Here is a 27,176-nt window from a genome sequence, read left to right as displayed (position 1 = left end):
ACTGTTACAAGATTTGCCTGTACTTTAATTGCCAATTTTCACAGATCCAGTAGCTTAAAAGTCCATTTCTATCATGTGGAATTATTCAGAGTTGCCCTTTTCCCACTTTTATTTGGATGTTTTGAATTATTCAGGATAGTGTTTTGAGCTTCCCTTCTCAGCTGTCCCAGCAAAAATCAGTTTCCTAATGAAAATGCATAGAACAGCCATTGGGCTCCACAACACTGTTTAAGCAAAATGAAAGTGTGACTTGCTTAGGTTTACAAGACAGTAAAAAATATGATGTGTTCCTTTGTTTGTTATTTACTATTCTTCACAATTTTTGTTCCACTTATTAAGGATTCTTTAGAAAATATCTGTCTTCCGTATTCTGCCTCTGAGGGATACTTTTTTAGAAAATAATTGATCACTGTTTTTCTTCCATAAAGAGCTGACATTAGTTTTCAGTTCTGAATGCTAGGAGGAAGGAAAATCAAAAACTCTCCTTTCAGTGATCCAAATCTTTCAAGAACTTCCATATTCCATTAAAGATCATGAATACATGTGTTTCTTTTCACACCTTTCCAACATGAGGGTTATGAAGTCTATAAAGACTTTTGATTAGCACTTTAATTGTCTTACTTAATAATATAGCTTCAAGATAGTTCTATAAAGAAATACACATTTTACAGCTATATATGAATGCATCATAATCTATCCAAAGCTTATTGATGGATATTATGGTGGTTCACCTTTTACTTTTTTACCTTTTACTTTTTACTATCCAATATCTCTGTGTTCATAGTATTTATCTGCAACCACAGAATAAATTCCTGCATATGATGACTATACTATCTATGTCACTTAATATGTAATCAATATTATAAAACTGTAATCTAAAACAAGTTTTGTCAACTGCAACAATAGTTACCCTTTGGGCCAGATAATTCTTTATATGGAAGACTGTGTGGTGTGTGGTATGATGTTGAGTGTAATCCCTGACCACTAGATGCCAATGGAGACATCATTTTCACTTGTGACAATCAAAAATGTCACCAGATACTGCCAAATGTTTTCTGGAAGGAAAAAGTTGCCGTAATTCACACCCTTTGCTTTAGGTTCATTTGTCAATTTACAGCACTAATGACAAGAGTATTAGTAACTAATTTCCTTATTTACAAGATATGATAACAGACTTTGAAACTTTTGATAATTTTGTGGAGAATGAGATCTCTACCATTTCATTTTACATTTATGAAAGGAGGAGCGAACATTCTGTCATATCTTTGTAATTTTTCTGTGAATGGCTGGTGATGTCTTTTATAATTTCTATTTGACATTAGTCTATTTGTATGATTTTATGTAAACCTATCACACTTGAAATGCATCCAGTATTCAGTGTATCAATCTTGTTTCTGCAGATTTCTTTATAATTTTTAAATCACAACAGTATTTTGTAGTCTACAAATGGTACTTGACTTGTGATGGTTCATTCAACTCCCCATTTTTTTGACTTCACAATGGCACAAAAGCATACAGTAGAAAATGTACTGCAAGATTTGAATGTTGATCTTTTCTGGGATGTGCTGTATGATACTCTCTCACGATGCTATGCAGTGGCAGTGATCCACAGCTCCCAGGCAGCCATGTGGCCAGGAGGATAAACAACTGATACGATACAGTGTACTGTGTTGCTGAACCATGATGTTTGGTAAGTTAGACATATTAAATGCTTTTTGAACTTACAATATTTTCAACATACTATTGTTTTCTCAGGATGTAAGCCATTATAAGTTGAGGAGCCTCTGCAATGCCTTTTAGCTAATGAAAACATGAGATTAATCAAAAGACCATTGATTCGGAGGACACTAGCAGACAGCCTAAAATTACCATTTAGCTTTTGCATAAATTTTTAGATTCCGTTCTGTATTCTGCAAGGGTCTGCTTAGTAGAATCAGTGTTCTAATTCTAAATATAAAGTTTGTATATGGTTTTCCTTTTAAATAGTAAAATTGTATTATATGTATATTTGTTTCCCAAAAAGTCATATTCAAAATCTGAAATGAAAAAAAAAATTACTATAATACTTGTAACATATGAAATGATATATGAGAACTCTTCTGGAGCTTATTGGCTTTTAATATGAGAAGCATAAAGTGTATCCTGTGAAGATGTGACTGTGACTTTAAAAGAATTTTTTTTTTTATAATAAGAATCAGTGCATATAGACTAAAACTTCCTCCTGAGCCAGGTTTATTTTTAGGTAAAACCACAGAATCTAATCAGGTTTCCTGTTATAATGTAAAGTGGAAATATAAAGATGCCTGATTATTTTGTGTTAGGACCAACCGTTTCATTCTATCATCTGTCTTTTTCTATCACCTCCACTGTGATATCCCGGAATGGGGCTCCTGACACATAATAGAAAGCTTCAGAGGAAACATTAATATGTTCCTTAGTTCAAGTAGTTCATGTTATCACAGAAGCAAATGAAAAGTCTCCCGACCTTTTCATTTACTTCTACGACAACATGCTCTGAGAGGAAAAGATTTTTGCCAGCTGTTTTAGTTTTAAATTACAGTGCCATGATTGGTTTCATTTCTGGGTCACCCATGGCAACCATTACATGCAAGTGCAAGATGAGCAATGGCTGCCTGCAAAATTCTCAAGAACTGGAGTTTGAATGCTTTGAATTGTTATCAAGAAGGGTTTGTTAATTCGGATCTAGTTGGGGGGGAGTAGAAATATATAGTCTTTGCTCATTGGTTTTTAGCTTCTTTCCTTTATGTCTCTTTAAAATACATGTCTTTTAACAACTACATTCTTTGTGGATCACCTCCCCAGTAGTAGAAATATCTTTGTAATAGGTTTGGGGCATATTCCACTGACCTTTTGACAGGCTTTGTGGAAAGAGAAAGAAAACTTCAAATGACAGTGTAGTAAAGATCAATATTTTATGTTATCATTTTTCCCTCTTTAGAATCTCATATAAGAAGTGGCAAGTTTTAATTCCGACTCATATTAGATGTCATCATCCTTTTATTTTTTTTGGTATGAGAGATTGAATCCAGGGTCACTTAACTATTGAGCCACATGAACCCTACCCAGAGCACTAACATATCCCTTAATTCTTAAGAGCTACTAGTTTCTTAGGGCCTCACTAAACTGCTGTGGCTGGTTTTGAAGTTGCTATCATGCTGCTTCAGCCTCCCGAGCCTCTGGTATTATATTTGTGAGCCACTGCGCTCAGTTTTGTCTTCTGTTTTTATTAATGCTTACTTATTATTTGCTTATTTATTATTTTTCTTCATGAATATTTTTTCTTTCCCAAAGCTCCTCAGGAACGTAGTAGCTCTATAGAACCATAACATCTGACAATTCAGTTTTCCCAGCATGTGCCTGCAGAATAGAATCCTCACAGATCTTTATAGTGCCTGGGAGGAAAGGTCTCACCTCAGTGGCTAAATTTCTAATCTTTAATGTCCCTTACTTTCCTACCATTATTCTGTACCATAAAATGCACTCTGATAATGCTTAAGTTAGGAATGAGAAAATTTAGTTGTAAAGTGCCAGTAACATTATAATCTCTTATAGCACTACTTAATTCTGTTATTATAGCATAAAAGGACTCCTAGACAACACCTAAACAAATTAACATGGCTATGTTCTGATAAAAGTCCATTTATGAACAAAGAAATTTGAATTTTATGTAGTTTGGAAGAGTCATGATGTATTAATCTCCTTTGGGTGGTTTTCAACCAGAAAAATAATCTAAAAACTATTCTTATCTTGAAGGACAGATTTGTCTCACAAGCCCTGATTTACTAGCTTACACTAAGCAGTAATTTTAAATTGAGTGTGAATTAGAATCAAATGTAATACCAGTTCAATTGCATTGCTGAGCCATAAGAAATTTTTGTTCTTGGTAGCTCTGGATAAGGTTCAAGAATATGTGTCTCTAGGAAGTTTCAAGGAGATTCTGAAAATGTTGGTCTGAGGAACACACTTTGAGAACCACAGATGTTGCTCAGGGATGGGCAAACTTTCTGTAAAGGGACAGGTGAGAATAATTTTCAGCACACTGTATAGTTTCTGTTGCAATTACTAATCTTTACCATTGTAGAAAAACAACAGCAATACACGGTACATAATAAATGCATGTACTGTGCACCAATAAAACTTTACAAAAACAAGCAAGGGATTGCCTGTGATATGAGAATGGAGTTTGCTGACATATGATCTAAAGTCTCCCTTTTTTGTGACAAAGGAAGAATTAAGGGATATATTAATGTTATTTTAGTGAATAAAGTTTAACTTTTACATAACTTTTGGAGCACGTAAAGATAAAAATCATTTCAAAGAGTGAGTTTCTTAAATAAATATTTTATCAACTATTAGATCTATGCCAGGCTTCCCTGAGGAATTATCAACATTAGAATAAAAAAATCTGAACTAATGAACTGTTCACGAAGAAAAGAAATAAAATTGATCATTCTTTTTTATTTTCCACTGACTACGCTGTTATCTGCTTAGAAGTTCTAATTATTTTCAATTTTAGTTATTTATCAAACTAGCTTGAGATGCAATACTACGAAGACTATGCCCTTTAAATTAAAACATTTCCTCAAATGTTCTGATTGTGCTTTTACTACATGTTCTAAGATCTTACCATGGTTTTACTTTTCAAGCATTGGACTGTATTTTTCATCAGATATTTATTTTAGATGAATCACCTTTGCAAGTATCTCAGAGAATCTCAGAGAACATCTGGGTGTATGTGTGTATGTGCATGTGCATGCATGAGTGTATGTTTAATTTCTATTTTCCTAAACCAGCTTTTCTCTGGATCACTTTTCCTCTTATACATTTCTCATATATCTATTGGTTCTCCTTTTTTTATTTACAGTTTTAAATGAGAAGAAGATAGGAAGAGTGATAGAGCCTTACAGGTACATGGATGGTGGGTTTACATTAGGATAGTATGTGATTAGCCACATTATGCATGGAATACACTAAATACCCAAATTAGGCTTTATTCTGAGATGTATCACTAACATCAGTTGCTATAATTTTTCTAAGGGCACCTCCAACCTGCCCCCTACAGGTTCTTTAGGAATATAATCCACTAATATGTTGATTGGTGGGAAGTAGAGATGTCTGGCTGTATATTGTTTCCTTGTATTCAATTTCAATTAACAGATTTTTTTTTGGGGGGGGGGAGTACCAGGGATAGAACTCACTGGAACTCAACCATTGAACCACTTCTCCAGACCTATTTTGTATTTTATTCAAAGTCAGGGTTTCACTGAATTGCTAGCACCTTGTGATTGCTGAGGCTGGCTTTGAACTCAAGATCTCCCTGCCTCAGCCTCCTGAGCTTCCGGGATTACAGGCATGTCCCACCACAGCCACATAACAGCCTTGTCTTTAGACTTTCTTTTCTCCCATTCCCATCATGCTTTCTGTCTTTGAGTCTGAATGTTTTAAAACAAATATATAACATCATACTATTTCTATACCTGTGCAACATCCTCATATTTGCTTTACAGGGAAGTCAATGCTGCTGACAGTGATAGAATGTGGGGGTAAAAATAAATAATGGTCCTAAAATTGGAAAACATTGACTAACATTAAGTTCATGAAACAGACCTTTAAACTTATACAATTGTCAATTAACATTGACATTCCTAGTAGATTAACTAAGAAGCTAAGTTAAAAACTGTGTACTGTTAATATTTTGGGGAGGTGAAAATTATTTTTCTTCCAGTGATTCATCTGGCTTTTTTTCTTTTTGCTCTCCTCATATTAGAACCACAAGTATTCTTGAAGATCTCTTGGACCCCTGGTTCTTTTTTTCTCTTCAGATTACAGGGACAGTTTAACTTCAGAAGATGATGCTTCATGTACATGTTTTATTTCAAATAGTTCTTGAGTCTCCTGAAAATCATCAGGTAAGTTTTCTATCCAAACTCCAAGTAGATTATAAGTGGTATTAAATGCCTTTGGTGTTATAGGGTATGACAGCACATGTCAAAGTCAATTGCTGTCAAATCTAATTTATTACTTTATTGAAAATTTGGACATATTGAAGTTTAGCTTAATTGTGATTGCTCATTAGCAGCAATCTTCCCAGAATGGAAATGTAAAGTGAATGCCACTTTAAGTAAAGAGGAAAAAATTTCAGCAATACATAATGTAAAAATAGCATTTGATGAGCAGATAAGAATGATATGTAAGGCACACTATTATCAGCAACCACAACTGTTCCTGCTGCAGTTCCGTGGCACGAGCTCTGCAAAGGAAGCCAAAGCAATCATAGAATTTTTATAGCAAGGCTGTTCATGCTTTTCTAGTACTCATTGTGTCAGCACTTTAATTATAAATTCTATTCTGCATGCGTCTATAGCAAAGCTGCAAACCCACCAAAATTATTTCAAAACCTCACTTGAGTTGAAGATAAAATAATTTAAGAATATTTTTAAATGCTGATCAGAGTACTCCATGTATCAAACAGCAAATGCATCAATTAATATGTTCATTAATTAGACCCTTGAGGAAGTAGATGGACAATAAACACAAAATTGAATAATCCAGAAATGTTTAGAAATATATAGGATTCATAGGCAACTTGCAAATGGAAAATTATTATAAAATAAATTTTTCTTGAAAATTTAAAATAATAGTTTTGAGACCTCATCATATACATCATAGCATCATGCATTTATATTTCATAGCATTTACCAAAATTGCAACTAGGTAAACAGCATTGTATGTTTTTTAGGATGTGCCTTCCATGAGATGACGAGTGAAGAGACACAACATTACATCTAACTTTTATTCCAATGATATACATGGAGTTTTGCCTATAGTATGTGTTCAAGTCAAATGAAGAACAAATATATCAATAAAGCACATATATATTTAATAACTTATTGTTCAACAGTGACTTTCACATTATCATTTTATTATACTCACCCTTATTTTAGTCCATCATTTCAGTTTCTGAAATATACCTTCATTTATATATGAATAAAATAGTATTTGAAGAAATATTATTTTACATTAGTGCATATGGATATTTTTATTCTACTTAAATAATTTTCTTATATTTATTCTAAGTAATTTGTTTCCTATATGTCAATAGAAAAACAAATCTAGTTTTAAATAGGGATTTCCTGCTGCATCCAGATATGGATTTAGTTGATAAGGGAAACATTCAAACCCATCTTTTGAAAACTTCAACAACTTCATTTACCTAATTTAGACCTAATGGTGAAGTTTATATGAAACAACATGCAGATCTTTCCCAACATGGTTAAATCACCATATGAAGTGTTGTAGCTGAATGTAGACTCAGGAACACCAGGATAAATCTGCCTGTTGTTATCACACAGGGGCAGTAATACTGTGTGGAGCATGGAGAGGTAGGCAATGAAGAGTGTCTTTACTATTGCCAGTAGTAATATTATCCAAAATTCTATTATGATTAAAGCATTTTAATTCTGTTTATTACCCCTTAAATGTTAAGCAATAAAGGCAATACTAAAAATGTTAAAAACATCTTAAACTAAATTAAGGAACTAAATTTGCCAGTGATTTTGCTGTCTTTTATATAAAGTCATGATGGAATAAAGTTAATATACAAAAATAGTGTTCTAAAATTCTTGTCTGGTCAGTGATGAAAAGTGATCAAATCCTGGAACTTCACCATAGGTCTGACTTTTTTTTCCTTGTACAATCATTGATTTTTGCCCTTCATTATATCATACATTGAGAGTGGCTCCATTCCAGAGCCACTGGCTGTTGTCAGATTCTATCACAACATTAAAATTTTAAACTACTAAGTGCTTTATATAGTAACTTTTTCTATGTTACTACTTAAAAGACATAGCGGTAGTTTGTCTGACAGGGCATCTTCATGATGAACAGTTGCTCAAAATGGTAAAGGAAAATGAAAGAGTTTATGCAAAAGAGCTATTCAAAGACTGTAAAGTTGGTGAATTTCAAATACCACAGCCTATTGAGTCATTATAATGATGGATCGTCTCTACTATTTTCAAATAACATGCAGATCTTGTCTGAAACAGTGAAATTGCTATATTATAATCAGTAGTGTGGGAAAACACTAATCCTGTTAGCCTCCCCAAAAATGCACCACCCATTTTGACATCCATAAATATATTCAATATGACATGATTATTATATTACACTGTAACTCGATATTTTAAAGGCATATTATGTTAAATCTCACAATATCTTTACATTGCTTAAATATTTTCTACCTTCACTTCAATGTATATTACTGATGATAGTTACTTTCAATGTGTGGAAATGTGTCTAAGACTTGATCTTTGTGACATATGCATGTAAAAAGGAGTTTTTCAGCTTATACTAATTATTTAAAAAAAACAAGCACATTGAATTAGTTCGACATTGTTTCTGAGCATTGTGTTCTAGAATTATTAAAGACAGCATATTAGCAATAAAGTTCAGACTTCTGAAACATCTAAAGAGAAAGTAACCTATAGTTTAGGCAGACATTTTTCCTGTTGTAGAGATATACAGACTTTGAGATTTCTTTGAGATTTTTATTTCTACTATTTCTGAGCTCTTTATACCAGCAAGACTCCCTGACACTATCATTTACTGGGGGGAAAATTATTATTCACAAGTATGCCAGCTATCTTGAAACATATATGTTTTCTTGCTCATAATTCTCTTTGTATGCATCACCTATGCTTTTGTTAAGTTAAGTTAGCTGAGGCTAACAAGTTAAGTTAGCTGAGGCTAACACAAATTTTCAGTCCTTTGCCTTAGCCTTGGAATCACTGGAATTGCAGGCATGCACCACCACATTAGATCACACCATCTAATGTTAAGAATTAGATTATTTTCTTGGAAGTATAACATAACTATAAAATTGGAATTACTTATACAAATAAGTGCAGATTTACTGCATTTATAATTAAAACAAGAAACTTATTATGTTCAGTCACATCAGAATCAATGATTTGATTTGAAGTTGGCCTCCATTCAGTAGATGTAATTAATTGGAAACTTTTCAACAAAGTTCAGCAAGTACTGCTGATTTTTAGTTGATTTTTTAAATATAAAATAGCACTTCTTTCTAAAGATAAAGTTATATATATTTAAGGATTACACCAGGATGTTTTCATACTAGCTAAAATTATTACCATAATCATATAGTATATATGCACATGTGTATGTATGTGCATGTGTACTGGAAGCTTCTAAAATCTACTCTTTAAGCAAATGTCCAGCATGTAATATAGTAATTGACTATTGTTATCAATTTGCACATTAGATCTCTAAACTAATTTATTCTACATAATTGCACTTGATACCCTCTGACAAACATCTATTCATCTCTACCACTTCCCTGCCACTTATAACCACAAATATATTCTGTTTCTATGAAATTCTGGAGTTTTTTTAAACACTTTTTTAAAGTGAAATCACACAGAATTTTTCTTTCTGATCTGGACTATTTCATTTAGAAAAAGTCCTCCAAATTCAACTATATTGTTGCAAATGGCAAGAACCTCTTTAACAAACACATCTTGCAAATAAAACTTTAGTAATATAGTGGTTGCCATACTGCATCTTCATTATTTATTTCTGTTTATTTCTTCCTACAGAAAATGTACTGAGGAAGATTTCTGTGGTATTAATGATTTATTCTCAGCATCCATCACCACGCCTCATAACAAGGACACACTGAATATTAGTGTTCATGGATCTTAGCTACCACATCCTACCATCTTTTTCTAGTGACAATGCTTCCTTAGAACCAAAATAATTAAATAAGCAAGTAATTAATTTCAGGTTGAATATAAAGGGTAAAACTTCCATTATTCCTATTCTTCAATTCCATGTGTTTCTTTTAAATTTAAAATTGTTACCTTAAAGGGAAATTGAGTCAATAAAAAGAAAACCACATGGAATGTTCAGGAGTCTTGTCCTTTAAAAACAAAATAAATTTTTTCTCATAATATTTAAATTGAATTTTAGAAATATTTATTTAAGATGCAATTGACTTTTTAAAAATCTGATTATACATTCTAGGGGCAATCATCAATTCTGAGGCAACATAACTACTATTAGCATATTATATTGGCACAGGTAATGTTAAAATTATGAGATTCAAGATAACAGATAGTACTCTGAAGAACAATTTCTGCAACTTGGAGATTGTCCAAAGAAAAATCACATATGATAGTTAATCAATGATACTGACATCTGCTTTCTCTAGAGATCAATAAGTGAATATTGGTGAAGGTTATTATGATAATTGAATGCACAACTACTTTAAATATACCTGTAAGTGATAGAAGATGGTCCTTAAATTTATCTAGGAAATGGATATCTTAAATGGGTAAAATTAAAGATATTTAAATATTTCCAACTCATCTGAATCTTAAAGTGTTTTTATAGTCAAAGTAATATAAAGTCATAACTTTAGGAGGAAAAAATGTAAAGATAGTAGCTGTTACATATTAGATAATTAATATTTGTCAGTCACTACTATATTGAACTGAAATAACAAGAATTATATAAAGAAACATCTAAGATTTGTTTGTTTGCATGTTTAACAGTGCTAGGGACTAAACTCAGAGCCTTAAGCAAGCAAAGCAAGCTATCTACCACAAAGCCACATACGCAACCTAATCTAGTTGATTTAAAATGTTATTTTTGTGCAATTTCATTATCATTACTTCATTTATTTATTTTACAATACTCTCCAAAAGTTTTTATTTTTCGTTTATTTTTAGTACTGGGGATTAGAGTCAGGGCCTTGTACATGCTAAGCACATTCTCTATCACTAAACTAAACACTCAGTACTATAAATTATTTCTTTAATTCACCTGCAGAGAACATTTTACATTAAAAGTATTTGGTAATGAAATTATAAATTAAATTGGAATAAGATTCATAACTGACATGAGCATTTGAAAAAAGGAGTGTATAAGCTCACTAATCTAGCTAATGACCAAGAAAGAAATCATAAATTATTGACAATATTCACATATTAAAAGTGAGTTATTCTATATGAACACTTGTATAGTAGAAATAAGTGCAAATGATGTTATTGCTATGGAGTGTTCATAGCTTAACCAGTCTGGACCCTGGACTTGTTGATTCCTTATAATATGATTAAAATATTAAGACTAGATAGAAACTGCATTTTTTTTTGGTTTAGTAATTGTAGATTAGATTTCAGATAAACACTCCTTATAAAAAAAAGTTCCAAACTGGAGTGAAAAATCCTATATGAAGACAAAAGACAATTGAAAAAAAATTTAAAAATTACTAGGAAAATATCCAAGAAAAGACAGAAATTCAGTATAAAGTTTTAATACTTGAAACTTTTTGAAAGTTTGATTTTTACCTAATTCTAATATTCTGGACATGTGAATTGACAGTGTCCTTATGCAAAAGTAGCAAAGGTTGAAGAGGATGAATACCTAAGCATGGGAGGTCTTAATAAACTTGAATTTGCTTGAGATACAAAAGGACTATTTCCTTAAAATAATGTTAATGTAGATGTTAACTGACCTTCCCAAGAACGGCATACCAACTCCAAATTAACCTAATGCCTGTGATGAATTGTTAGTGCTCCAGATACCTACAGAAGGAAACATAAAACTTTTGGGAGTGAAGATGATATTCTAAGCCACTATTATTTTATAATTTAAAAAGTACCAAAATTAAATATAAGCAGTTACCCAAAGAGACTAAATTACCTTAATGAGAAGAACAACAAGCAAAAGAAATAGATTCCAGTTTTTTTTTTACATGTTAGAGTCATTAGACAATGACTATCAAAATAAAAATTAATCAGCCTGAACTGTGCAGTATTAAAAAAAACTGAAATTTTTGTCAGAAACGGTATATTTTTAGACAACATAGTAAAATCTAGAATCAAGTGTAAATAAAGCAAAAATTAACAAATCAGGGCAGTCAATATAGCTCAAAAGTAGAAAAATATTCAAATTGCAAACAAGAACTTCAGAATATTCTTTGTTAACAACTACAATTGAATTGATAAGTATTTTCTGGTCACATGCAATGGAGGTAGAAACAACATTTATAGGTTGACTGAAAATGTCAGGTGTGGTGGCACATAGCTATCATCCAGCTACTTAAGAGGCTGAGGGAAGAGGATCACAAGTTTGTGGCCAGTCTTGGTGACTTAGAAAGATCCTGCCTCAAAATTTAAAAGGGCTCAGGATATAGCACAGTGGCAGAGCACCTCTGCTGAGGGCCATTACCAAGTAGAAATGACACATCGAAATTTCCTTGCCAAGCGTACCCCATGCTGCTTAGAGGACATTTGATGGAACATTGCATGCATGCTTTAATGAGGTGACCTTGCTCAAGGACCTAGGCAGATCCGGGTTTAGAGCTGATCAGGTTTGAGGAAGTAACCGGCTCCTTGAGTTTAAGGCGTTGCCAGTTTAAGATAATGGGTTTTAGGGAAGTTGGAAGTTGAAGATTATTGCTGGGATTAGGGTGTTCCTGCTGCTTGTTCCCGTTGAGTTGAGATTAAAATGGGATTTTGGAGATAGCCTCGTGGAGTAGGTGGTTTGTGCGGGAGATGGCAGAACGCGTTTGCCCCTGGACCTGTGTGGAGGTGGTGTGAGAGCTGGAATAAAGAATTGCTGTTTGAACCTACAAAGCTGTGAGTGCCTCGTGATTCTGGTGCCAAGCCGAGACATTGGCCTTGGCACACCTCTTGGTTTAATTCTCCCCAAAACGGCAAAGAAAAAAATTTTTGAAGAGAAGAAATAATATATTTGAAAATTAGGTTGTAAACATCTACAAAACCCTAGTGTAGGAAGGATTATGATGGATCTTAGAAACATTCCAAACTTAATGTGAATTAAAAGCAAAGTTTCAAAATCTAATAAAAAACTTGTAGCAAACATATTTAATGGTACAATGTTCACAACTTTCTCTTTGGGATCAGGACCATACACACCCTACCATATTTCCCATTATACAAGAATGAACTTTAAATCCTAGCCAGTATAATAAAGAAGTATAAAAAATTAATTTTAGAAAGTAGTAAGGAAAACGTTAAAAAGCTACTTTTTAGATGATGAAATAGTGTATGTAAATATGCAAAGGAACTACAATAATTTATTAAAGTGACAAATGGTCCTATCAAAATTTCCATGAAGAACAATATTAAGAAACAATTATTTATCAGCATACCAACATTTCTATTAGTATATAGATAATCAGTTGGCAAATGGGAGAAAATGCACATTTACAACATTAAAAATGTTGAATAAGAAAACAAGCTAAAGCTGTGTGAGGACACTACCGAAACAATAAAATTAACACCAAGATAAATTTTTGAAAAACTAAGAAGATAAAAAAGATGTTTATGAATAGGAAAAGAGTGTCATAAAAATGCCAAATCTTACAAATTGATATATAGATTCAATGCAATCATTATCAAAGTTCCAGCAGTTTTTAAAAATGTAGCTTAACTGATGACTTTAAGATTTTCCTACACATTACACACATGGAACTATATAGACCAAGAAGAACTTCAATGCTTCTAAATAAGAACAAAGAAATTCTTTCTCTTTTACCACAATTTATTTATTAAATTGAAGTAATTAATAAAAATAGTAATAATGCAGAAAAAAAACACTGAAGCAATTGGACAGAGTAAAGAATGAGTCGGATTTGTGCATAAATTTGTGCAGATTTAAGCAATCATGGGGCTGGAACACAATAGGAAGTGTGTCAATGAAGGGGCTGGGTTTTGAGAATGGTGATTTTAGTAGGTAACACTGGGCAATTATATATCCAAATATTAATAAAAACTTCTGCTACCTCAAGAGGTTAAAAGTAAATATTTCCCAGTGGATTATACAACTGAATGAGAAGAAACAAAATATTGAGCTTTAGAGAGATAATGAAGGAAATAATCTTCATGATTTTTATATGTTTCTTAAATAGAGCCCACAAAAATAACCCTATAACAAGTGTTGATAAATCAGACTATGTGAAATTTGAGAATATCTAAGTACACAAATAAGAAACTGAAATCCATAGTGACAAAATGTTTTCTTTATATTAACTATCTTCTAAGTAAGATAGAGCACTAAAATAATAATGGAGATGATATGAATGTACCTTAAGGATAAATGAGCCAAAGAGATGCACGTGTTCAAGTAATAACTTTGGTAAAGGGATAAGTCCAAAGCAAACCCTATTCTAGTACACAAGGGAAAGGAGAGAGCAGAGCACTACTCAAAGATCTGACCCGTCAAAGGCTGATTGTCATGTTTTTCATACCTTCCTTTTCAGAAATGCGGTAACAATATGACATGATCTAAGCCCTTCTGTTCTCCTAGAAAACATTCCTTGGCAAATTTTCAGTCCTGTAAAATAACGATTGACTAATGGACATGCTATAAGCCTCTTCACCCCTGAAGGAAAGAATTTTGAAGTCATGAACTTCTTGTGTCATGAACCAAAAGAAAATACAAGAGCCGCAATTCATTGATTCTTTTTCTCTTCTGGCACTGCAGACAATTTAACATCACTCTCTGCTCATCTTTTAGCCTCAATTCCTTTAAGCATCCTGTGGTGAACATCTTATTAGCTTATTCCAATACGATTCTACCTCCTCTACATAAACAAGAAGCAATATAGAGTGGTCCTTCATATTAGATATTTTTTAAGAGAGAGAGAGAGAGAGAATTTTTTAATATTTATTTTTTAGTTTTCGGCGGACACAACATCTTTGTTTGTATGTGGTGCTGAGGATCCAACCCAGGCCACACACATGCCAGGTGAGCGCACTACCGCTTAAGCCACATCCCCAGACCCATATTAGATATTTTTAATGTGTTTAATTTTAATTTTTTTAAAAAATGCAGAGAAAATTTTTAAGATTTCCCTACACATTACACATAAGTATATTTTATTATCCTCAGTTCCAGTTATACTTTAATTAGTAACTCCATATCTTGCTTACTTGATCCCTGGAAATTGAAGCTTTTGAATTGTTATAGAAGGACAGATGCTAATAGAGAAGATGGATAAATTGTAATCACTTATCTTGGTGGTTTTACAAAATACAGTCTTATAATGCATCCAAAAATTATGTTTCTGAGCTAGATTACAGACAAGATCTAGAGAAGGAGCCATTTTATTCTGTTTCAAAGAAGCCAAGATGTGTGAACTGCCAGTGTTTCTTTCAATTCAATTCTATTTGTTTGAAGAAATTCTTTTAAAATTATAGTAATAGATATATAATCAGTCTTAGATGACATTTGTTTGAGTTTTAGTGTCTATTTTAATGGAGGTTGGGAAAAGATGTGACAGAGATTCTTACTACATGCAATTTTAGTCCTGTGCATTTACTTCTCCCATTTTCAAGGTATTACATAGGCAGAAAAATCACTTATTGTAGCATTTGCACAAGATTTTTATGCTATTTTCTATTTTGCTTTCAAATTCTAAGAACAGTGTTTAACTCTTTTAGGAAAAAACGTCTTGGGTCTATGATACACAAATTTGATTTGGCTGAATCTTATAGTATTTTGAACATAATTTTATTCAAAATTAAGCAAGTTAAGAGAAATTCAGGGAGAAGACATTAGAACATGTATGGTCAAAAAGGAAAAAAGAAGAAGCAAGGAGTCTGGATAATCAAAAGAGAAGGAAATATCTCACAGACAACAAAGCAGGGGGGAGAAAATGAACTCTTCAAGAAAATAACATTAAGTATCTAGTATTGAGTGCAGATCATTTGAAGACAAGTATTATCCTGTAAAAGACTTGAAATGTATAATTTAACATCACTGATTATAAAGTGAGAGAGGAATTTCCAAATATTATCATTTAACCATTTCTCTCCACCTGTTCTCACAAATCCCCACCAGACAGTAGTTCAAACCATGCTTAACTTCTCTGAGGATCTATTTCAGTTTTAAGCTTATTTTTATGCTTCTATATTAGCTTTAAATCTGTCACCACATTACTTTTAATTTGAAAATTACAAACAGAAGAATAAAGGAAATAATCAAGAATTCTACCAGTTAGAAAAGCTGTGTAAAATGGAGATCTATGTAGAACAGACAGAGGATAAAATATGGAGGAGATTAATATTGAAACAGAAATATTGTTCCCTTGCTGAATTCCAGAAACACGTTAGGAGAAAAATCAGATAGTTAGTTCTCATCTTCTGATTAGGAGTTTATAATTTATTCAGTGAAGTGGGGGAGGAGGGGGACAATCAAGTACCATATGTGATATAACAAATGTTTTAGAAAGATTAATCTGACAATAAAATGTTGTTTGGATTGAAAGAATAAAGCCAGAAGATGAAGAAGTTAATATAATACTACATAACTCTAAGCGAGTGAATAGCCCTGAAAAATGAAAAAGAGGGAATACAATGTAAAATCATAGTAGACATAAATCTTACTGAATAGAAAAAAAACAAGAGAGAATAAAGGTCAAATAAGGCTCTCAGATGTTGAACTGGTTTGAGTTGTACATGGTATGTTTCAGGTATATGTTAAACATGGTTTCAGGTATATGTTAAACATGAAGTACAAATAGAAACAGTGTATGGTAAAAAAAATCATAATAATAACTAAAAATGTTGATTCACTGTTTTCAGAAGAGAAGTCAGGCTGAGATGGTTGAGAGGACAGAGATCCAAAATCATTCACATGAAACTAAAAAGAAAGTTATGTTTGGAGAACTAAAAGCTAAGAATGTTTATATTATCAAGGTAAAGAAGTTCTGGAGAAAGAAAAATCTCATTATTTCCATTAAAAAAATAAGAGTTTTTTCAATCAGCCTTAGAATACATGCCAAACCTCTAAAGAAGAAGCATAAGGAAGATTTCATTCATTTTAAAAGATACACTTCAAACAGTGCATTAATAATCAGAATATATAAGGAACTTTTTAAAAAGCACCAAGAAAAATTATTAACCTACTCAATAAATTGGTGAAAGATATAAAGATATGTTTCTCAAAAAGAAATGCAAATAGCCAACAGACATAAGAAAATTGTTCAACCTCCTGAGCAAGCGGGAAGCTAAAATCAAAACTACACTGAGATTTTTATCTCAACCCAAGTAGAATGACAATCATCATGAATATAAATAATGATAATTGAAGGCAAGAAAGTTAAAAAAAGATACACATGTACAAGTTGGGGTAGCTGAAAATTAGCATAAGTACTTTAGAGAGCAATACTGCTTTTCTTAAAAGACTATGGATCCACAATACGACCCTGCTATCCCTCTCCTGGGTATTTATGAGAATTAAAATTAATAAAAAGAATTAAAATCAGCATACTATAGTGATTGATGTATACTAATGTTTATACCAACACAATCCACAGTAACACAATTATAGAACTAGCCTACATGCCCATAAATAGATGAATGGGTAAAGAAAATATGTTGTATATCCACAACAGTGTTCTTTTCAGCCTTATAAAAGAATGAAATTATGGCATTTGTTGGTAAATGGATGGAACTGGAGAATATTATCCTAAGTAAAATAAGGAAGACACAGAAAGTCAAGGGCCTAATATTCTTTCTGATGTGTGAAAACTAAAGAGATAAAAGGGAATAAAAAAGGGATGTTGTCAAAATAGAAGGGAGATCAGTTAGAAGTGGAGTACCAAAAAGGAAGAAGGGAGGCAAAGTAGAAGAACTGAGGAATGAAGTCAATAAAGATGACAAACTAAGGCTATCTCCATGTATGAATATATCTCAGGTATTCCAATTTTACATATAACTATAAATGTATCAATTAATAATAAATAAACAGAAGAAGACCAATAAAGTAGAGAGAGGGGATCCGGCGAGGGGAGAAGAAAGGAAAGGAAGTAGTACTAGCTATTGGAATGAGAAAGCTATGTTATAAGCACTTACGAATAAGTCAATACGAAAGCCAATATTATGTATATTTCATTGCACTAAAATAAAAAATAAAAATAACAAAGTTACCTATTTTAAAATAACATATATATATTTACATTTTGAAAGGGTATTTATCTATGTTTCTAAGATTGTAAGAGACATTTTAGATGACTTTGATACTCAAAACCACTTTTTATTTGATTTTGAGCAATTCTAATATACAATATTATTTCTTTCATTCCTTCTTTATGCTGCTTTTAGTTATTAATAGCTTCTTCCATTTTGTTAAAAAAATACTAGAAATCCTTCTATCTGTTGTGGTAGTTACAAAACTCAATGCATGTGTAAAAAGAATATGCTCCAAAATGAAATACACTGTATTTCAGTAAAGAATTTTTAAAGAACCCATTCTTCATTTTTCAGGCAATCATTTATTTAATCAAACCCTTTGTTTTGTAGCTAAATAAATTCTTCTTTCCTTCCTTCAGTCTTTCATATGTTTCTTCATAACTGTCTTTTTTTCAATCATTGCTGCTTAGCAACCTAGATGCATTTTGCAAAGGTTTGATCAGATGTAAATCTTAAGTACTCATTAAGTCTTAAAAGTAAAAATAAAAATATAAGTATATGCCTTCTAATTTAAGCAAGTTGTATATATGATATATAAATACATATGCACAAACATAATAGTAAATGAGTTTAATTTCAATATTCCAAATATTATAATTGGTAATACAGAATATGAGTTTATATAGGATTGATTGAAATTGTATACCAATTACTCCAGTTTTTAAAAGTACTACAGTTCCTTCAAATTTCATTACAAAATTAGCAAACATTGGTATACACATGTGATGAGGGAAACTGCTTAGTTCATGGCAACCAGAAAGCAGAGAAAGAAAGAGGAAGGAGCCACCAAGAAAAAAAAAATCAACCCTTCTTCCAGAGCATAGCCCCAGTGACTTACTTCCTCCAGTGACATCCCACCTCCCAGTAGTCCAATCAGCTCCCAGAAGCTCTTCATAAGGGTCAGGGCCGTGATGATCCAATCATTGTCTAAGTGCTTCTCCCTGAACCTTCCTTGTGCACCATGCTTTCAACACATAAGCTATGTGGTAACATTCAAGATCCAACAATACACATAGTTCATGGGTAAATGTTCAATTATTAAAGACTGGTTAAGGGATGCCTCAACTACAAGTTAATAATAGAACAAATATTATAAGGAGGTGAGTGAATTCAGCAGATGACCACATGGGAAGAAATAGCTTAACAGCATTATGTGAGGCATCAATTTTCTATGCTAGAAATGTCCTGGTGTAGTGAAGGAACAATAAACCACCTAGTGTCTAGACCATTGAGATAACAGGGAAGTAGTAGAAGAAGATCACGTAAAGATAACGAGTTATGTTACAAAAGCTGACCTTGCAGAATCTTGTAGACTATAGTGAAGATTTGTATCACTAAAATGTTTTTAAATGAAAATGAGAAAGACTGATATTGTAAGAGTTGAATATTGCATATGATATATTTGAGCTGAATATTTACAATGGAGATGTCAAGTAGATAGATATTTGAGTCTGGGGTTTGGAAATGAGGTCCAGATTGGAGGTGTAAATTGGGAAGTGGTTGGAGTACTGATGGTACTTCTATACATGTGACTCATGAATCATTCAATGCAGTGAATAAAGAGAATGAAAAAATTCTGTCATGTTTCAACATTAAGAGGTTATTGTGAATAGGAGGAGTCAACAAGGAAAAGTAAAAAGTATGGGTCAGAGAAATAGGAATAAAGTCAAGAGAATGTGTTGTCCTGGAAGCCAAGTGAAGAATATGATTCAAATTAAAGATGTAATTAATTCACTCATAAATCAGTTGCTGAGAAACATTTAATTTAGAAACCAAGTGTCCTCAATAAATGCAACTTTAGAGGACACTTCTAAAGAGAAGGAATGGGGAAAAGGAATTGGAAATCAAAATAATAGACAATGATTTTGAGTAATTTTGCTACAAAGAAAAGGAAAACATTCAACAGTAAATGATAAAATAAGTAAAGTCATTTAAAATATTTTAATTCCAGGAAAATAACAATATGATTCTATACTGATAATTTTGACCATTCGAAGATACAAATGTTGATAATCAAAGGGCACAACTGCAGGTGCAATATTTTGAGTAGTCAAAAGACAACAGAATGAAATGCAGAAGGGGAATGATTGACTTAAAAGCATGGATCATTCATTTATGCCAAAGAGAAGAGGGAAAGAGTAGGAATATACAGAGGATAATGATAGATAATCTGGGGGTGGGAATGTGGGAGATATATTCTTATTTATTCAGTTTTTCTTGTGAAGTAAGAAGCAAGAATTTCAACTGAAAGAGTAGGCAAAGAAGAAGATAATGAGGATTTGAGAAGAGAAGATAAGGAAAGGTACTGTGATATAAGTAAATGATACATTGGCTAATCTATGAGAAAATAGTGGTAATGTTAAAGCTTTAATGAGAAAGACATTGATGGCTACAAATTTGTGGTGAGAGCACAAATTAGCTATGCATTTTATTCAACTATGTTTATCCTAATGGAAGCAGACATGGAGAAGATTACATTTAAATAGTGTTAATAATTTTGCCACACAAATACAGAAAAACAAGAGTGTTGTTGAGAGTCAATACAAAGGAATTATAACAAAATAATAATTGAATAACTGTAAAGCCAAAGTAATCAAAATGCTTTGAGAAAACTACATAAATAATCCATTGATGAAAAAGTACTACACTTGTGTATATTCATGCACATATATAAACATACACCACATCCACATGCATGCACATGTATATAAAAATACAAGTATACTTGCATACAAATACACAAACTTACATGCATATGTTGACAATCAGCTTTCTAGACTTATATCTCACAATAATTATCTATTTAAACTACTTCAGGAGAATAACATCAACAAGAGAGCAAAGTAGGAAGTTTTTGGCTTTCTTTGCCATCACAAAATCACCAATTCACTGATAATTCACGGGCAAATTTCCTCTATGAGAAATACAGAAGTTGGGGGCAGGGGATGTGGCTCAAGGTAGCGCACTCACCTGGCATGCATGCGGCCTATGTTCGATCCTGAGCATCACATAGAAACAAAGAGGTTGTGTGCCCCGAAAACAAATAAATAAATAAATATTTTTAAAAAAAGAAATACAGAAAGTAACTAAAAGACTTCTTCACCTCCAGCAAATATAATACTTGACTCATCAGTACTGACAGGGTGATACTCATCAGTACTAAGAGGGTGATTTGGGACACTCTCACTAGAATCCCTACAGCAAACCAAAGGATGATTAGGAAAAGACCCCTTAACGTCTAGCTTTTCCTAGGGAAGAGAGAGAATTGACTTACTCATACATTATTTTGAGGTGACTTCTTGGAGGATTTACTTCTTTTTTGCCATCTTGAAGCTTTGTCATGCTTGCAAAGGTTAACTTCCTGGAGGAGGATGGATATGGTGGTTAGACTGGTAGATGCTGTAGCTCCTCCCCTCCTAACAGTATTCAATAGACCAAAAAGCTCATCTCTCATTTTGTCCCAGTGAGAGAAAATAATCTATCCAAAGCTCCCATGGCTAGGCTAGAGAAGACTAGCTTAGACTGGTGGATTCCATAGCTCCTTTCTTCAGTATAGCACAGAGTGAGCAGATTAAAAACATCTCTTAGATTCAACCTGGAGAAGGAAAATAATTAAAACAAGGTTCCCAGAATATCTGGCTGGGCCTATTTGGTAAGCTGATCTGTGAAAACTAGGAGAGGTGTCCATTTAACTAATGTGCAAGCATCAACTCAAACAGCAAAGGGAGGAAAATGGAGAATTGTGTAGAGATGAAGCAGACTTGCCCAAACAAAAGATCAAAATAATTATTATAGTGTGTAAATAGATAAAGAGAAGACTATCAAAAAGAATAAGGATTCAATGAAGAAATATTTTAAAAATGAAAAACATAAAGTGGGAAGTTGAAGAAAACAATAGCTGAAACAAACAGGAAGATATAACAATTATAAATATATACACACCCAATATCATAGCACCTAAGTAAATATAAAAAGCAAATTATAGCTGAAAGGAGGAATAGAGGAATAAAATTTTCTTAGTACATTTGTTCTCCTATATGGAATAATCAGGTCTCTTGTAAACAATAGAAATTCACTTCATATAATTCTGGAATCTGGTATGTCCCAGATCAAGGCCCTGCAAAATCGTGCATCTGGTTTCTTGTTCACATAATGCACATTTTTACTATGTCCTCATTTAGCAGAAAGTGAGTGGTCTCTCTCAGACCTCCATTACAATGGCACTAATCCCACTCAAGCAGGAACTTCTCTCATGTTGCCCTATGTCCTCTCAGCTATAATTTGCTTTATACATTTACTTAGGCATTGTGATGGTGTGTGTGTGTGTGTATGTGTGTGTATATATATATATTAGTTATATCTTCCTGGTTGTTTCAGTTATTGTTTTCTTCTCCTTCATACTTCCTTATTTTTAAATATTTCTCCATTGAAATCCTTAATTTTCATATTATTCTCTTTGATTTTTTCCTAATTTCCTAGTTAATGTATTTCTGTTATTATCTTTGTCATATATTTGATTCTCTTAAATTTGGCCTTCCTCTATTCTTTATATAGTTCTTTGAGAAATACAGTTGGGTTGTTTCTTTGGAATCTTGTTTTCTTTTTAAGGTAGGATTATATTCCAATAAACTTCCTTCTTTGTACTTCATATATATAGGTCATTTGTATTTCCTTAGATAATGTCTTTTGTTCTTTTGCCATTTATTAAGTGAGCTTCCATTTTCTTTCAGCAGTTGCAGAGTTTCTGGTCTACTTCCTAGTCTATGATCCACTTTGAGTCAACATGTGTACAGGTAAAGTAATAGTGGTCAATTCATTCTTATATATGTGGATATCAACTTTTCCCAGCACCATGTGTTAAACAGGATTTCTATTTTCCAATGTATGTTTTTGGCAAGTTTGTTGAGTATCAGATGACAATATCTATGTGGCTTTTTATCTGTGTCTTATATTTCATTGATCTTCATCTATGTTTTTAATAATAGCATGCTGTTTTTGTTATTATATCTCTAGCATAATTTGAGGTCAGATATTGTGATGCCTTGATTATTACTCTTCTTGTTCAGGATTGCTTTGGCTAGTCTGGGTTTCTTATTATTTCAAATGAATTTTATAAGTGTTTTTCTAGTTCTGTGAAGAATGTCATTAATATTTTAATGGGCATTGCATTGAAACTCTATATCCCAAGTAGGATATTCTAGGGAAATCATAGTTTAACTATGAAGACATTTAATTAGGAAGATGAGTATTGAGAAGAGACTTGTGGATTCAGGGTTCCTGAATCCAATGGGCATTGCATTGAAACTGTATAATATTTGGGCAGCATGGCCATTTTGTCACTACTAATTCTGAGTATCCAAGTTCATGGTAAGTCTTACCATTTTGTATGTTCTTCTTCAAATTTTTCCTTCAGTGTTCTATAGTTTTCATTATAGAGGACTTACATATTCTTGCTTAGAGTTATGTCTCTGTAGTTTTTGGGGGGCTGGGGGCAGGGAGGGAGTCATTGTGAGTAAGGAAACTTTTCTGTTTCTTTTTCAGGATATCAATGGAAAAGTCAAATTGATAAACAGACATGCTAGAATTTTCTGACAAGGATGTTTTTAAAAACTCTGATAAAGGTGATATGATAAGCAGTTAGGACTAAAGACAGAATTAAAATATCTTGAAAGCAGTGAGAAATTCTACTTGTAGGAGAAAATAAATTCAAATGACAGTGGATTTTTCACCAGAATGTATGCAGATTCAAAGCAAGTGGGATATTCTAGGGAGATTATGAATTAACTAGAAAGATGTTTACTTCAAGAGAGAGGTGGATGAGTATTGAGAAGAGACTTGTGAATTCAAGGTTCCTGAGGGTCACTTGGAAGAGCAACTTAGACATAGGGCCAATGGCAAAGGCAACCAAATTCATGAAGATATATTGGGCAGCATGGCCATTTTGTCACTATTAATTCAGAGTATCCAAGATCATGGGAAGTCTTCCCATTTTCTATGTTCTTTAAATTGTAAAATAAGCATCTATTAAGGAAGTGGGGTAGTGAGCATAGGCCCCATTGGTCATTTGTTTGATGGTGAGAGTAGAGATGAATTAGTAGCCTGAGGGAAAGTAGAGTTGAAGGAGTTTGGGGTGGGTCTAGTTGAAAGATTTGTGGAAAAGAAGTAGATGAGAAGAAAAAAATGATTGAAAATAAAAGAGGGAAATAGATGCTTGGAGGAGACTGGGAGGAGGCTCTGGTTTAGACATTTTAAGAATAAGAAAGCACATGTGTTTCTCTGGGCAAGGGAGACGGTGTATAAAGAGCAGAAAGCTGGTTTCCTTGACTAATAAAAGTCAAGTTGATTCAATTTCCAGTGCCTGAATGCACATTTCTCAGAGAAGTAAGGGGCAAAATTTTGTGAAGAGAGGAGAGAAAGATGATTCTGTAGAGTCCATGGGTTGTATACAGGCACAGAAAGAATGGAATATGAGTAAATATATCAAAAATCTATCTTGAAGGCCCATTCGAGGTTGGAAAATAGAAAAAAATACTAATGAAGATCAGTGGTGGTCCTTAATGCTGTTTAGTGTGAGAATACTTTGCATAAAAGTAGATTGTCTCAACCATATTTTCCTCCTTCTTCATATCTCAAAGACAGATGTAGAACAATTCTATTTGTGATAGGATGGTGAACCTTAGAGGCCATGGTTTATCCTCTTCTGGAGAATTTACAAAGAAGCTGAGAGCTCTGAAGGACATATCATGCTGGTGGGACAGAAGTAAAGTGCACAGAAATGAGACATGATAAATAAAATTGAAAACCTTGGTGTCAGCTGCTCCTGACTGAGAAAAATGTCTGGATAATCTTGACCTGGCAGATAACACAAGAGTGACTCTAAGGTTTAGGTCAGATTGAGGAACAGGTAATACCAGAATTTTCAGTAAGAAGCAAGAATAGATCTAGAAAAATCATCCAAAGGGGAAACAAACAAACAAACAAACAAACAAAAAGAACATGTAAATCTGAGGGGATCAATGTAAGTACTTTTAAGAATCTGGTAGTCAAGTGAGATGGACAAGTCAGTGTGAGACCTGAGACTACTATCACATTATTGAATGATCCAGTTTTATGCTCCTATTGTGTACAGATAACTTTGATATTGTTGTGATTTCTATATCTACCTATTTATTTATTTTTCTTGGGTAAGATTAGAGGTAAAAAGAGAGTGATTAAAGCATTAGATTTTGAGAATAAATAAGTGTTTCAACAAATGATCATCCAACTAGGCAGAAAAGAGTGAAGAAGTAGGAGAACTTAACATTTTCTAAGAAAAAAATACAAGAGATATAATTCACTTAGCCAATAAAAGAATAAAAATTCTTGTAATTTGCCCAAAGCACCTAAGGCAATACAAACCATACCCTATGCCAGAAAACAAAATTATCAATTTTTTAAAAAATTAAAATTACACTCAGAGTGTTTCTCACCACAAAGGAGTCAAACTAGAAAATAGTATGATGAAGGAAATCTCTAAAATGTTGGAAGATAAGCACACTTCTAAATAATCTGTGTGTCCAGGAAGTTTAAACGGAAATAAAATATACATCGAACCTTGTGAAATAAAGCATTTAAAAATTTGTAGAATACATCTAAAATAGTACTTGGAAATTGATAGCATTAAAAATATAATAGAAATGATGAATAGGCACAAATTAATAAACATTTTACCACCTATGAAATCTTGATGAATGGAGGTGAGTGGTTGGAGGGCAAATAAGCCAAAATCAAGCAGAAGAAATAATTTAATAAAGATAAGAGTAGAGATTAATCATATTGAAAATAGAAACACTGGAAGAAATCAATGAGAAGAAGAGTAGGTTACTTGAAATTATTAATAAATTTCATAACTTTGTAAAAATATTGAAGAAGAAAAGAATATACAGTTTTTCAATATTAAGTATTAAATGGAATATTAATAACTTTAAACTGAGGAGACATCATCAGTGTAATAAGGAAATAGTGTTATTGTGCTTTGGATACAACATTGCCCACTCACCAAGTGTTCATATATTGGAAGATCATTCCTCAGTGTGGTGATGTTGACTGGTGGAATCTTTAAGAAGTGGATCAAGTGGAAATTTATTGGATTACTGGGTATTGGGAATTGTCAAGACCATACCCACCAAGAAGAGTATGCTCTTCACTGAGGCTGCATGTAGCTGAGTTTTTGTCCACAAGTACAGAAAGCTCTTGGTGGTGACTTGTCAGACTTTGAGATGGTATGTTTGGTGATTAGCAGCTGGTGGCTGTGGTCTTTAGATATTAGTTTTTTGATTTCTTTTTTTTTTTGTCTTGTTCTAGTTTTTTATTTTGATTTGTTGTTTTGGGTTTGATTTGGTTTGATTTTTTTAAGCTAGTATCCTTAATTGTTGCTCTTGCTAAGAATGTATTGCCAGAGTAGTCAGAGTAGTGTTTGGGATGTGATGTGCCAATATTTTATTTTTTCATCTGTGTTCATCAGGGATATTAGTTTGAATTTTATTTTCCTTTGATGTGCCTTTGGTATGAGGGGATACTGACTTCGTTAGAACAAATTTCCCTGTTGCAGGGACCCAGCTCCTGCAATGAAACAGGCTTCACGAACCACTATGAGATCCTGAGGGCCATTGGGCATTGCACATTTGGCTAGGTGAGCCTAGCCTTCCATAGGTCCTGCATACGTAGTGCAGAACTGAACATGTTGATGACTCTGGAGCACCCTCAGTGTGAAACAGTTATTTCAGGTTATGGGGACCCACAAAACCATCTACATCATGATGGAGCATGCAGGTGGATGACAACTACTTCAGCACATCACACATGGCAGCATGCAGAAGGAGAAAGCCCAGAGACTTTTCAGGCAGATAGTGTGTGCTGTGGGCTACTTCCATGAGAACAGCATTGTGCATCCAGACCTGAAGGCAGGGTGGCAGATAACAGAGCAACCTCAAACTCATATACTTTGGCCTTTGCACCAAATTCACAGCTGGGTAGAAGCTGAACAGGTTCTGGGGTACTCTCCCATACCTTGCCCATGACATTGTCCTGTGGAAAGAGTATGAGGTGCCCCTAGTGGACATCTTGAGCCGAAGTGTCATTCTTTATCTTGAC

General features: G+C 33.1%; 1 long non-coding RNA gene across 2 annotated transcripts in view; it reads left to right on the top strand.

Annotated features, from left to right (window-relative positions):
- Positions 1-1,568: 1,568 nt before the first annotated feature.
- The window catches only part of LOC110598790 (uncharacterized), a 44,884-nt gene continuing 19,276 nt past the window's right edge, over positions 1,569-27,176 (top strand). Inside the window, exons 1-4 of one of the 2 annotated variants that reach the window (XR_013435280.1) lie at positions 1,569-1,690; positions 4,886-4,928; positions 5,789-5,930; positions 22,775-22,837. This is a non-coding gene — a long non-coding RNA (uncharacterized LOC110598790). Of the gene's footprint in view, positions 1,691-4,885; positions 4,929-5,788; positions 5,931-6,760; positions 6,908-22,774; positions 22,838-27,176 lie in introns of those variants that run through there. The other variant, XR_002484681.3, reaches the window with a different exon arrangement.

Source organism: Ictidomys tridecemlineatus, chromosome 2 (genome assembly GCF_052094955.1).
Source record: "Ictidomys tridecemlineatus isolate mIctTri1 chromosome 2, mIctTri1.hap1, whole genome shotgun sequence".
NCBI classification, from domain to species: Eukaryota; Metazoa; Chordata; class Mammalia; order Rodentia; family Sciuridae; genus Ictidomys; species Ictidomys tridecemlineatus.
Note: the sequence above shows the minus strand (reverse complement) of the source record. Positions and strands in the feature narration are given on the sequence as shown.